Source organism: Neopelma chrysocephalum, unplaced genomic scaffold (genome assembly GCF_003984885.1).
Source record: "Neopelma chrysocephalum unplaced genomic scaffold, ASM398488v2 Primary Assembly neopelma1_80b, whole genome shotgun sequence".
Classification (NCBI taxonomy): domain Eukaryota; kingdom Metazoa; phylum Chordata; class Aves; order Passeriformes; family Pipridae; genus Neopelma; species Neopelma chrysocephalum.
The window spans coordinates 5,443,415-5,456,162 of record NW_020897742.1 but is presented as its reverse complement, the minus strand read 5'-3'; the positions used below and the strand labels follow the sequence as shown (position 1 = coordinate 5,456,162).

The window sequence follows — 12,748 nt, the reverse complement described above, 5'->3', positions numbered from 1 at the left end:
CTGTATAGATTGCTTAAACTAATCTCCAAATGGCAGCCTTTGGGTACTGTGGCTAGATCTTTTTTCACATACAGAAAAAAACCCAAATTTTCTAATTTCTCCAGAAGACTTGCACTTTCCCTTCATATCTCTGGTCTTCCCTGTTCATCTTCTGTTTTATAACACTTTTTTCCCCCTCAGGCTGCTGAAATTGTCTGCACTTTAGACCTTAGAGCCAAATAAGGCACGTCTCGTTGGGAAGATACCATATTCAGTGGGAAGCAGGGGTGAGGATGCATGAGGCCGGGGAGGAAAAGGCGGGGGGAAGGGTGAGGGGGTTGTATTCTTGACCTTAGGTAGCTGGTGCTGAGAGGTAGCGAATTGTGTGGGAGCACAGGCAGACCTAGAGCTTGTGGATGGGAAGGAGGGAGCAAGGAGGAGGGAGGAGGAAGCTGGGACAGCGAGGGGGGAGGAGGAGGAGAGAGCAGCATCTCTATCTTTCTGTGCAAACCACGCTGCTAAACAGCGAGGGGAGGCTCATGCTTCCCTAATATCCATCACTCCCTGCTTCCAGCGTGGTCGCAGACAGAGCAACAAAGAGGGTCTCGGAGGTAAGATCCATGCAACTTGCAAAGCTGTAGCATCTGCCAAAATACGGAGAAGCAGCAGCAGCAGCAGCAGCAACAATAGAGAGTAAAGATTATCAGCACCTGGGAGTGCTCAGAGACGGCGGGGGGTAACTGGGCGCTCCTGAAGGTTAGGGAAGTGTTTGTCCCAGCAGCAAAAAGAACGGAGTAAGAGGAGAGCAGAGGATCAGGATACCAACAATATTTATCTGTGGGCAGTTTGTGTCCCAACTCTCTGTGTGGGAAGAGGAGAGAATAGGTTAGTAGCATAACTGATATATGGATAAATGAGACTTAACAGAAGATACGAATGGTTTATTTACCCAAAAAATATAGTTCTGGAGTGAACAAAACAATTCATTAATTTGTGTATTCAGAAAAAAAAAATAAAAAAAGCAAAGCTAAAACCTGCATATTGTTTTGAATTTTTTTTTATATGAAAGTTTGATTTTTTTTATTTTAGGACAATGTTTTAGTTCAGAAATGCATTTAATAGCAACAATAGGAAAAAAAGGCAAATTAAATGTGGGAGTTTTTAAGTCAAACAAAATGGGCTGTTTGACAAGTATTGTTAGAAAATATTTGCGATGACTAAAGAAGGTATGCTGTTTGAACTGAGAAATACTGTTTCATTTCATTTAGAAAAAAACAAACCAGAATTTTGTGGTGGCCTGAAATGAAATTTCTAGTTATGTTTAATTCATCCACTCAGACTAAAAAATTTGGTTAGGTGTATTTATAAAGTTAACTGTTTATTTCTAGTTGTGAGTACTGGAAGTTTAGATGAAGGAGACAGAAACTATAACATCTGTACATTAGACATTGATGCTTGATTTTTGCTTGTGCTTTGTCTCATTGACTTTAGTTTTTGAGGTATGAGCTACATTGGTTTTGATCTAACACCTCATAGACCCTTCTGAAAATTACTAACTACTAAAAGCTGTAGTGTCAGTGTTTGTTGTTATACATGTTGAACTAACTACAGAGAAAATGAACAGTGGTTTGTATGTCTTATGAGTGAGAGTCTGTAGGATCTAATGGTTGGGTTTTTGTTTGGGTTTTTTTTTGCTATGAAACACAGAATCATTCTCCAAAGGTGGACATTCTGGAATATTTGTGCTTAATTGGAAGTTTCTGTATTTTCATCACAAGATTAGGGAACTAAAATAGCTCTAGTGAGGTGATTCAGGAAGTTGGAACCACCATTCTCTGCTGCACTGGGGAAACTGGAGGTGGTGGACCTGAGTTTGATTTGCTTTTTTATCAGTGTAAATTTAGTAGTACAAGTGTACATCAGATCAACATCAGGTTCTATACTGGTCTCCTTTGTCTCATTTTTCTTATAAAAGAAGGAAAAGCCACAACACAGGAATGGGACTGTGCTTCCACCAGTTTTTACAATGATCTTATTTGCTATTTCAGGGCTTATTTCAGTTATATTATTATTTTCGAACAATAAATAACAGTCTGACATTGGTCACTTTGTCTGATATGGTAGTTGTCAGCTCTAGCTTTGAAATTTACTTAAGTCAGTAGAGAGTCAGGAGTTTTATTATAAAAGAAAAAACAAAATAACTTATTTTCCTGTCAGCCCACCCCCTTGCTTACAAAACTGATTTGGGTTTGTTTGTTTGTTTTTTTAATCTATCTTTTGTTTTGCTAATTTCAGGAATGAGTAATATATTTTGAAATCTCTTGTTGTGTCTTGTCATTAATGTACAACTGTTTAAGAAAAGACTGAATTAACTGAGGCTTTAAAAATGATCTTCTGTTTCTTTAGGAAAACTAAAAATACTACATACAAAAATTGCCTATTTTTTTTAATTTCATTTTTTGGTTTTGATTACAGTTTTTGATTTTCGGTGACTTCTGCCAAAGAAATGGCATGTTCTCACTTTGGAAAGGTTTAACTCTTTTATGTGCATAAAAAAAACCCAGTAACAAATCAAGCCTAACACAAATGTACTACTGCAGGTAAATTTCATTTGAAGCTAACATCCTTTCCTACTTTGACAATAGTTAGCTATTGTTCTCTTAAAACAACTTTCTATGAATTGTGTTGTTCTTGGAGTTTATAAGGGCTAGATGTAAAGCTCCCTGAAGTCAGGAAGAGACATTCCATTGACTTCAAATGGCTTTGGATCAGGCCTGTCACGTGAAATTAGCTCCTGACAGAAGGTATTATAAGCACAAGCCCAGAAAAGAATGATTTAGGGATGGAATTTCACTTATGCTGTGATCATCTTTGCTTTGTGAATATCTATTAGGGACGATGTTTTTGAAGCAGTGGTTCATTTATTTTCTGTTAAAAATGGTGTATTTCTTGGTATTGGGAAAATATAGTGTTGCATAAATTTTCTTCTAACTTAGGTCTTGAATCTATTGTCTATTTGTCTATTATTTAAATATCTTATTAGGGTAGTCTTGATACATTAGCTCTGAATCTCTTAGATGGGATTTTATAACTTCAGTAATACTATGCATGATATGTACAAAGTTAAGGAAAGACTTTTCTAATGTGAAATAGTAAATTAAATACATGGTTTGAATTCTATTTTTTTATGTTAAACTAAAATAATGTATTCTGTATAAGAAACTAATGGCTTCCATGGTTTCTCTTCTAATGAAACAACACCTGCCCCCCAAACCCAGAAGAGATTGCTGTATTAAATGTGAAAAGTGGCAAAGTCAGACATTTTCAGTTTTTCTGCATTTGAAACATATGCAACTTACACAATGTAAATGTAACCACGAGAAAAACAGTAAAGTTTTGTATAACAAAATAAAATGGCAGCATTTTACAGCACGAGTATGTAAGGGGAAATTTGGATTAGGAACTTGTAAACTTTCAAAGGTGATTCTTACCTTGGAAGCTTGTCAGACTCCCAAGCCCTCTAGTGATACTGGGCATCATTATCTATAGGTGAAAATTACCTTTGTTTCTTATTGATTGTGGCTCTTCTAATGAATACAAAGTCTGCATGGTGGATGATGATCTGTCACTCCTTTTTTTCACCTTCATACAAAATAAAGCATTTACTCTCAGCTGAGACCAGGCACAACCAGGGATTTACTTCGTGTGAATAACAGCCACATGAAGGGACATAAAAGGCTAGGGTAACTAACAACAACCAAAATCTACATGCAGACATTCCTAATTATAAAAGACATGCCTGCATTTGTGCATTGACACGTGCACAGGGAAAGCATAGTTTCTTTAACTGCAGCGGAAGATTCCTTGCTTTTTTCCCACTTAGACTGTGGTTAATGATTCAGTCAGCAGCAAATCTGACTAACTCTTCAAAACTTCTCTCTTACACAGACTGTGGCAGGAGATACCGTAATCTACTAAGGAAATCCAATCCTTATGTTCATTTTATTGACATTTGCAGCTGTACCTTTATAGTTACGCCTAAGGACTCCAAGGAACATTGGTTTGGTTTTCAGTTTGTCTTCATCTGCCATTGTCAGCATGTTACCTTTCATGCTTGAATGTTTCTGTCAGGAATAAGGAAGGTCTAAGACATAATATCACCGGTGGTATATCTCTGAAGAAATGATAAAAGAAACTTGCCCTTTAGACATTGTATACCATAGAAAAAATGCTGTAAAATATAAATACTGATTGAGTATTATATAAAGAAATATCCTTTTTCTAGCTCAACAGCACAGCAATACTTTATATACTAAAAGCATGTAATTATGCTGACAGTGTATTTATGTAATTATGCAGTAGATAGAATTGAAAAATTATTTATGGGAAGTATATTAACATCACAATCGTAAAAATAGTCAATACTGCCAAAGAATTGCAATCAAAGATGTATTTATAGGTATGAGAATTCATCTTGACAACTTATTCTTTTAACACTTTTTGTGTTGCTTTAAGTGATTGCCTGCAAAATGTATCCTTGTTTTTAACTTAGCTGTCTTAGTTTTTAGAGCTTCTTAGTAGGAAAGTGTGGGGCTAAGTCTTCAGTTTTAACGAGAGGGAGAAAATACATAGATTTTGTCATTTGGGAGGGGAAATTTTTATTTCCACAGTGTTTCTTATCCCTTTTCCAAGGATAAATATTTATTTAAAATAAAAATAACAATCCTATCCTATCCACACTTCAGAACTGTGAAGTTCTAGTGTTGTTATACAGTGCTTGGAAATGTTAAGCAAGTTTCTAATGATTATGACTGTTTTCATCATACAAATCCTCATTTACAATGCGTATGTATTAAGTGGAAAATGACCTGAACAGGCATAGGGTTAGGTTTAAAAGCACCAGTTTTGCTTCTATTAATGAGAACTTTAGTACATTAAAAAAAGAAAGTATAGAATTTTCTGACTTGGAGCCACATTTTCACATGTTTTCAAAATATCTGTATTCTCCCAGTTTCTCTATGAACTAGAGATTAAAGTACAAAGTCTATACACAGAGTGGTCAAACCATACACGGAGTGGTGGATAAAACTGTAGATTTCACTGGTGTAATTATTCAGGATGTTACTTGAAATAAGAATAGTGAAAATAATTTTGAACACAAGAATGATTTGGAAGTTGCTGAAAAGTTGTAAAGATTGTTTCATTCTTATCTGACAGGTACTTTCATTATTTTCACTCCAGAGGTAATAAAATGGTTGATTTATTATGTAAATGCATAATAATTTTTTTTAAGAAAACATTTTTTACTTACTAGACTGCAGTGTAAAGGATGCTTTAATTAAATGAGGGATCCAGATCTTGGTGGCATTTTTTTATAGTGGAGTTATAAATGGGTTCAAAGAATCACAGAACAGGTCAGGTGGGAAGGAACCCCAGTGGGTCATCTGGTCCAACCTCCCTGCTCAAGTAGGGTCATCCTAGAGCACATTGCACAGGATTGCAGTCAGACAGTTCTGGAATATCTCCATTGAGGGAGACTCCACAACCTCTCTGGTCAGTCTGTTCCAGTGCTCAGTCACCCACACAGTAAAGTTCTTCCTCATGTTCAGGTGTAACTCCCTGAGTTCCAGTTTCTGCCCATTGCCTCTTGTCCTATTGCTGAGATGGGTTGAGTGGTCTAGCAGTGATGTTTAAGGGTGCATCCCATCAGGGCCCATGGACTTGTGAATGTCAAGTTTGATTAAATTGTACCTTACTCAATCCTCCTCAACCAAGGGAAAGCCTTCCTCCAGGCCTTCTCCCTAGTTTCCAGGGTAAGGGATTCCTCAGGGCAAGTCTTGCAGCGAAGACTGAAGCAACAAAGGCGTTCAATATCTCGGCCTTCAGTGCAGCCTCTGTTGCAAGGGTCCCTGTTCCATTCAGTTGTGGGTCCACATTTTCCCCAGTATTCCTTTTGTTATTGATGTATTTAAGCCTTTGATGGGTAGTTTTTAGTTTTACCATTTTATTCAATGAAAACTGTCACAGGTGTAAATGTTGCTTTACGCTCTGTTGTTTTCCCCCTTGTTCACAAAGGGGGAATATATTACCACATTTTTTGTCATTTGTCATCTTTTGTGTAAGGAAGGGCAGAGCATTCACATCAATGGTAATTATGTCTGCTGCTGAGAAGGGCCTTGGAGAAAGACAACCAAAGAAAGGAGATAAACCAAGTCTTATCTTCTCAGCATCAGACAAACATTTGACCCACTGTCCAGCTCCCCAGCTATGATACAAGCATCTAACACGCTGCACAGCATTGTAATATGTCTCCTTCTTTGAAGTTCATGTGATACTGAAAAAGTAGGAGAGGAATTTTGGTGATGTACTGTAGTATTCTGCCTCACAGTGGGGTTCTCCTTTTAACGACAATTTAACAGGAATATTTCCTAGGCAGCGACATTAGTCCAGTCCCATGTGTGTAATACAGGGCTGAGCATTGTGGGGGCCATGAGATATCGACCAGGCCTACTCATGAAAGATGGTGGCTGAGCAAAAAGCAATGTAAAGTGCACATTCTGTATTTAGAAGAACTTGAAAAGACCAGGAAACATCCCCTTAAACTCTGAAGTAAACTGAAGCAAATCTTGGTGCAGAATCAGAGAGATGGTGTTTGGAAAGCTCTAGTCTTCTACTGATACTGCAGTCCATGCCTTTGGCTTCCACAATGTGAAACGTGGGTGCAGCTTCACAAGGAGAACTTGCTATAGTTTTAATATTGTTGATGTGGAATTTACTATCTCTTATATAATCAGAGTGCATCACAATAGATTTCTTCTTGCCATTTAAAGGATTGCTTAGAAAGTTAACTTTGAATTAGTAAAAAATTTATTTTTGTCTAGCAATGCTTGTTTAGGTCTTGCTCAGATTGAAAAAAGGAATTTTAAGTATACAGCTTTCAAGTTAGGAGATCAATCTCCTTTTTTTCTAGGCATGAGTCATAACATCACCAAGGATGATGATATTGTGGAATTTTGTGGAATTTTGATATCAGTAAAGCTTCTGTTTTGATTCTTACCACTGAGGAGGATGCAGTGCATTGTTTCTCCCTGTCAGAGAGCACAGCATTGCACCACAGTGTAAGATAAGAAGCTGTTAGAGAGTGTCCAAAGGAGGACAGTGAAGATGGTGAAGGACCTTGAGGGGAAGCTGTAGGGGAGCAGCTGAGGTCACTTGGTCTGTTCAGTCTGGAGGAGACTGAGGGGAGACCTCATTGCAGTTACAACTTCCTCATGAGGGGAAGAGCTTTGGATTTGCTACCAGTTCAGATAGCTGTGTTAATGAGGTTCTTTGCTTAATGGACCCACCAGTCCTTAATGGACCTATCTTTTGCTCCACCACTGAGTTCCTTTTCCTGTTGCACTCCTGCCATGTATTTCTATAGCTTAATTCACATATGTTTTGTGTGATCTAAAATATTGCTTCAGCTGATTATTTTTGTTCTCCTATCCATCTAAATCATCAAGCCATAACATTACTCTTCATATAGATGCTTTTTTATGGATACACATCACTGCCTTCCCATGTGGGGAAGTCAATGATTCTATGTACTGTATATATTAAAGTAGATACATGTATCTATCTGCAATTTGGCTGATTAGTAGAGTGCTTAGGAAATCATAACATTCTCCAGCTATAATGCAAGTCTTCTACTGAATTTCACGCTGCATAAATTATAAAATAGATGTGCCTGTTAAAAATCTAGATTATGACTTTATAATCCCTGAAAAAGGCAAATGCTTCATTATACCTATGCATTTTTAGCATTTTATTATTATTGTGCCTTTAAAGATCCCTACGATCTCAAAAGGTCAGTTTGGATTTTTCAATTTCACATTAATTAAAATACTAAGATCTGTAAAATCTCAGGCAGTGATTATGTGTAGTCTTCTATAGATGTTAGTATATGTCTCTTCTTGTGTGTGTGTGTGTGCCTTATTTTCTTTTATGGAATGAAGTTTCCCAACACTCTCTAATGCTTATTTTATTTTTTTTCTTTCTATTATGCAGCCAGCATTTCATGTGCACAAGGGAAAGGCAGAGGCAGCTGAGGAATGCAACTGGGAGTATCAGTTGGTATGAAAAAGAGTGCAGGAAGTGTGGCAGGTGACTTGGCTTCTCAGTTGCTTCCCAGGTTTGAGCCCACTGATGATGTTCACTGTGTGAATAGTGTTCTCTCTTGGGTTCTCTTTTACAGATATTCAGTAATTTCCCTCCAAGGCAAAACTTAAGCAGCCTTCTGGAGCTGATCTATTTCAAAGGCTACTTCCACTAGGCAAAGTAGATGACACAATTACTTTTGACTCTCTTAATCTCACATGATTTTCTAATACTATTGAGGTAGGTCTCTTACCCTGCGTGTAATGTGATGCAACATCCCTGTTAATGTTTTACATGCTTTTAGTTCCATGCTAAAAAATGTTGCTCTGATAAAATCTGCAGTAAAGCCTGCATAATATTTAAATTAAACTGACTAGGGGAAAGACCACACACAAATAGTTATGTCAGGACCATGGAGACCCAACAGAGGCCTAGAGACACTTTGGCCAAGCGCCAGACGATGTGAACAGGGTCCTGCAGTATGAACAGGCAGGAAATTCTCCATCCCTTGACATAAAGGCCAGGCATCTCTTCCTGGGCCAGTTGCTTGTAGCAGCAGAGGTGTAAGGTCATGTTGACAGGCCAGTCTGGGTGTGAAGTAATGGTGTGTAGGATGGCAGCAAGAAAACAAAGCTTTATGGATGGTGCTATTCCCATTTCAAATTAGCTATACTGTCTTTTCTATTAGCTTCACTGTCTTTTCACTGCTAGGTGGCATTGTGTTTGCATGTAACTTTGTTTCTTTGGCAATGTGTTCACTTTCTAAAGAAAAAAGGCTATCTTGAATTCAAGCTAAATCTTACTGAGTTGGAATGATCCCTTTAAACTTTGCAAATGAGATCTTAATTTACAGAGACTCCTGAAGTTTGGGGTTTTTTTCCATTGTGTCCTTCTGTGGATCCAAGATGAAATACCTTCTTCTTTTTAAGGTGCAATATCTGATATATCCAATTAGAAATTTCTTTCACAGTCGTAATTGTTAGGTTATGTGATGAGAGTCTGGAAACTCCTAATGACTGACACAATGGAGAAAGAATAGTCTGACAAACAACAGGACTGAAAAGGAATAACCTATTCAGTTTTATATCTTCTACCTGCATCAGAATTAAGTGTAATTGCAGCCATAGAAATTGCCTGCACTCAGGGCTGTGTATAAAAGCATGCACATGAAAAGCTAATGTGCTTTACTGAGGCCTTATTCACACATCCTCTTCCAACTGCTCCTGTGCCGGCTGAGAAGGTTCCCTAGTAACTCCTATTGCACTTCTGTCAGAGGTTGTCACAGGTGCCTCTGCCAGCTGCTCCTGTGCATGATTCCTAGTCCCTTTTGCTTGAAATGAATAGGGGTGGTGAAGGTCTATTACTATAGCATCGTTAACTTTTTTTGCTAAAATGCAAATGGCGTTGCTCAAAAGAAGAGTGATGTGGGTAAAACTGGCAGTAATTTCCAACATCCGAGCAGTAATGAGCTTTTGTAAAATAGGTTGTAATCTTTCAGTGGGCACTGCCAGAACTGGAAGATTTTTTAATGGCCCTGTGTGCATTTCAGTTATGCCACTGATTTTTCAGTCACACCACTGATTTTCCAGTCTTTTCCTCTTGGATTATAGGCATGATCCTAGGTTTGTATGTATGTTGCCTGTTTGGAGGTAGTTTGTGTTATCCATGGGCAGGATTCAGTTAAATGAAAATATTTACCGACTTGTGGTTCAGTAGAACTTTTTTATCCCTGGTTTAGCTGTTTTCCATTCATGCTGGAGCTGCTCTGAGGGCTCTATACTAATTCAGAATCAAGTCCCTGTTCTTTTAAATACATGCAATTTATTTTAAAGATAACAAGTGATTACAGAGCAAAAAAACCTCAGGGTCTGGTTTGATCCAAAACCAGTAAGATCAATTCTAACAGCCCTTAAATGGCTATCATCAGCATTTGCCTGAGAATTTTATAAATTCTAAAACTAGAAAAAGCCGCTTTTTCCCCTCTCTATTACTTTTTTTTTTCTGCTGGTATGTGCATTATCTTTCTATGGTAGTAATTAATATAGAGGAGAAAGGAGTTTCTAAAGATTCTTTGTCATTCAAATCACACTCCATTTCTTTCCTGGATTCAGTTTCTCTCTTTTCTGACAGCCATCTGCATTAAAGTAAATAAACATTGGCTGAGGCGGGTAGATAATACTAGGCCATTAAGAACTGGCTTTAAAACAAGCATTACAGATCCCAATGTTTGCGTTATAAAATATGAAGAGTTTTATTTTTAAAATGTTGACATGTATGCTTCCTTTATCTGTTGGATTCACACTGATACATCATTGACTTTTAAATTAGGAGAAATATTAGTGTAAAAAATTCTTTTGATGCCAGTTTAAAAAAAAATCAATGCAAAACAATTTACCAGTTGGGCATAGCTTATTAAAGTTAGTTTAGAGGGTTGTATACTGTGAAAGCCATCAAATTTTGGACCAGACTTTGTCCTCATTTCGAGCAATAGAAGTTCATGGCAGGATAATATTTCAGCAGTTTGCTACAGAAGTTGTTGTCAAAGCAAAGGAGACCAAATATAGACACTGCTTTGGCTAAACTCCAAATTTTTGCGTATTTATGGATTGTCAGCAGGTTGGTCTTATTAGAATTATACACTTGCTTAATAATATTACTACTAATGTTATTACTTACACTAAAGTGGGTTTTCGGCAGGATCTCCTGTAATAATGCAGGGGAGATGGGTGTTTCTCTAGATGTTTGCCTGACTCCCAGTGTCTTGGCTAGATGTGTATTATTTTTATTTGACCATTTTGTTCAATTTTAATCCCTCAGAAAAGGGAGAAAAAAACCCAGCTTGAATAAAAGCACCCATGGTAATCAGTGGTAGTTTTGTGGAAAATGTGCACTCTAAATATTCTGGAAAACAGTGGGAAACTGATCCAGTTATCAAATCACACAGCGTGTAGAGAGGTTGTTAAGATCACATTTTTTTTTTAAAAATATGAATGTATAGAAATTGATATCCGTCCTTAACATACAGCATGCACACCATTTAATGTATGTATGTTTACTGAGTGAAGTTATGTTAGCAAGCAACATCTGCAGGTTAGTAGAATTATATTAACTGCATGGAAGTAGAATTCTGAATGACGCTGGCTAGGTGGAAATACTGTGGGTACTTGTGCACAGCGTGGCATCATCAAGGCACAAGTGGTTTGCTTTTGGAAAGTAGATGTTTAAGAATGGTTTCAAAACCAGAAAATTGAAAGTTTTTTCTTTGTTGACACTTTTCCTTCCGCTCTCTATGTAAAATCTTCTTAGCATTCCCACTGGTACATTAGGACACAAAGCACTTATGAAAAGGACTATAAATCCTTAGTTTATTGGCTAAATCTGGAAAATATTTTTGACATTTCTGACCATCCTTCAAGTAAGGATGTCAGAGTGCAGAGGTCAGGGTATAGAAGCCTTGGGATATCAAAAGGTGGTGAGAAGAATGGCTGGGATTTCCAGCAGCCTAAGAGTACTCTTTTGTCTCTAGTGGTCAGTTGTCGAGGATGATGCCTGTGGACATCAAAGAAATGTCTAAACAGTGTTATCTAGGCCTGTCCTTTGCCCCCTGCCATGTAATGGGCCTCTTTTCAGGAAAACATTGGGAAAGCTCAGAAAGGGGGTTGTCCTATCCTAGTGCTATTAGTTCAGCAAGAAAGCAGATCAATAATATTTGCACCAACCAGTAAAACAATCTGTTAGTTACTAAAAATGCAGATTAGTCAAGCCTATAAATTATACACTGCACATTCAAGAATCAATGTTTTTTCATAATGTGATGAGACCTTACTTTTAAAGAATTCCTTTTTTGCCTTCTTGGACATTTTATGGAGAACTGTTCTGAGAAAATGCAACAAAACAACCCCCTCCAATCCATCTTTAACACTTGCAAAGAAGTTTGGTTTGTGTGTTTTTTAGTTTGTTTGGTTTTATTCATGGGTTGTATGTACTGAGGTATTTTTAAAGAAAAAAACCCCTGATATTTGATGCAATTCATGCTTATAATGTTGACTTTGATGTGTGGAAGAGTTATACCATCATTTTCAAGATGGATTGCTTTCCTCATCAACAAATAAAAGTTACAGTATCAAAACAAAACCTGTACCTAATATATTTTAGATCCTATATTGCCCATTCACCCTTTTAGTACACTGGTGAAGGGACAGCTATGGTGAGCTGTTTGTTTGTGTTAAATTCAATAAAAACTATTCTGAAAATGTTATGAGAAAAAAACACAAACAACTGTTTGCTCCTTGTCAGTTTGGATTTCTTTTTAGAGAAACCCCCAGTTTTGCAAAGAGATATTGCAAGTTTTGGTGACGAACAGCTGGGATAATAATCTGGGCCCCAGCCATATGAGAGCTCATTAAGCCTAAAATATGGAGCAACAGAGAGGAAGGCAGCCTAGAAATGGGACTGTGCTAGTGATTCCAGTGAACCAAACTGGGATTTTTTAGCTGATTCAGAGCCAATGATAGTGCCTGTGTCATTATGCAATGCTGCTGCCATTCTTGAACTAAGTAGACACAATGTAAAAAACATTCTTTGCAGGACTGAGGGCTGAGTAGAACGTCTGGCTATGAATCAGTCTCTA

General features: G+C 37.4%; 1 protein-coding gene across 1 annotated transcript in view; it reads left to right on the top strand.

Annotated features, from left to right (window-relative positions):
• The first annotated feature begins 456 nt into the window (after window positions 1-456).
• The window catches only part of GREB1 (growth regulating estrogen receptor binding 1), a 94,239-nt gene continuing 81,947 nt past the window's right edge, over window positions 457-12,748 (top strand). The window contains exon 1 of the mRNA XM_027690307.1: window positions 457-590. The gene's annotated coding sequence lies outside the window, so the exon portion shown is untranslated. The remainder of the gene's footprint in view (window positions 591-12,748) is intronic.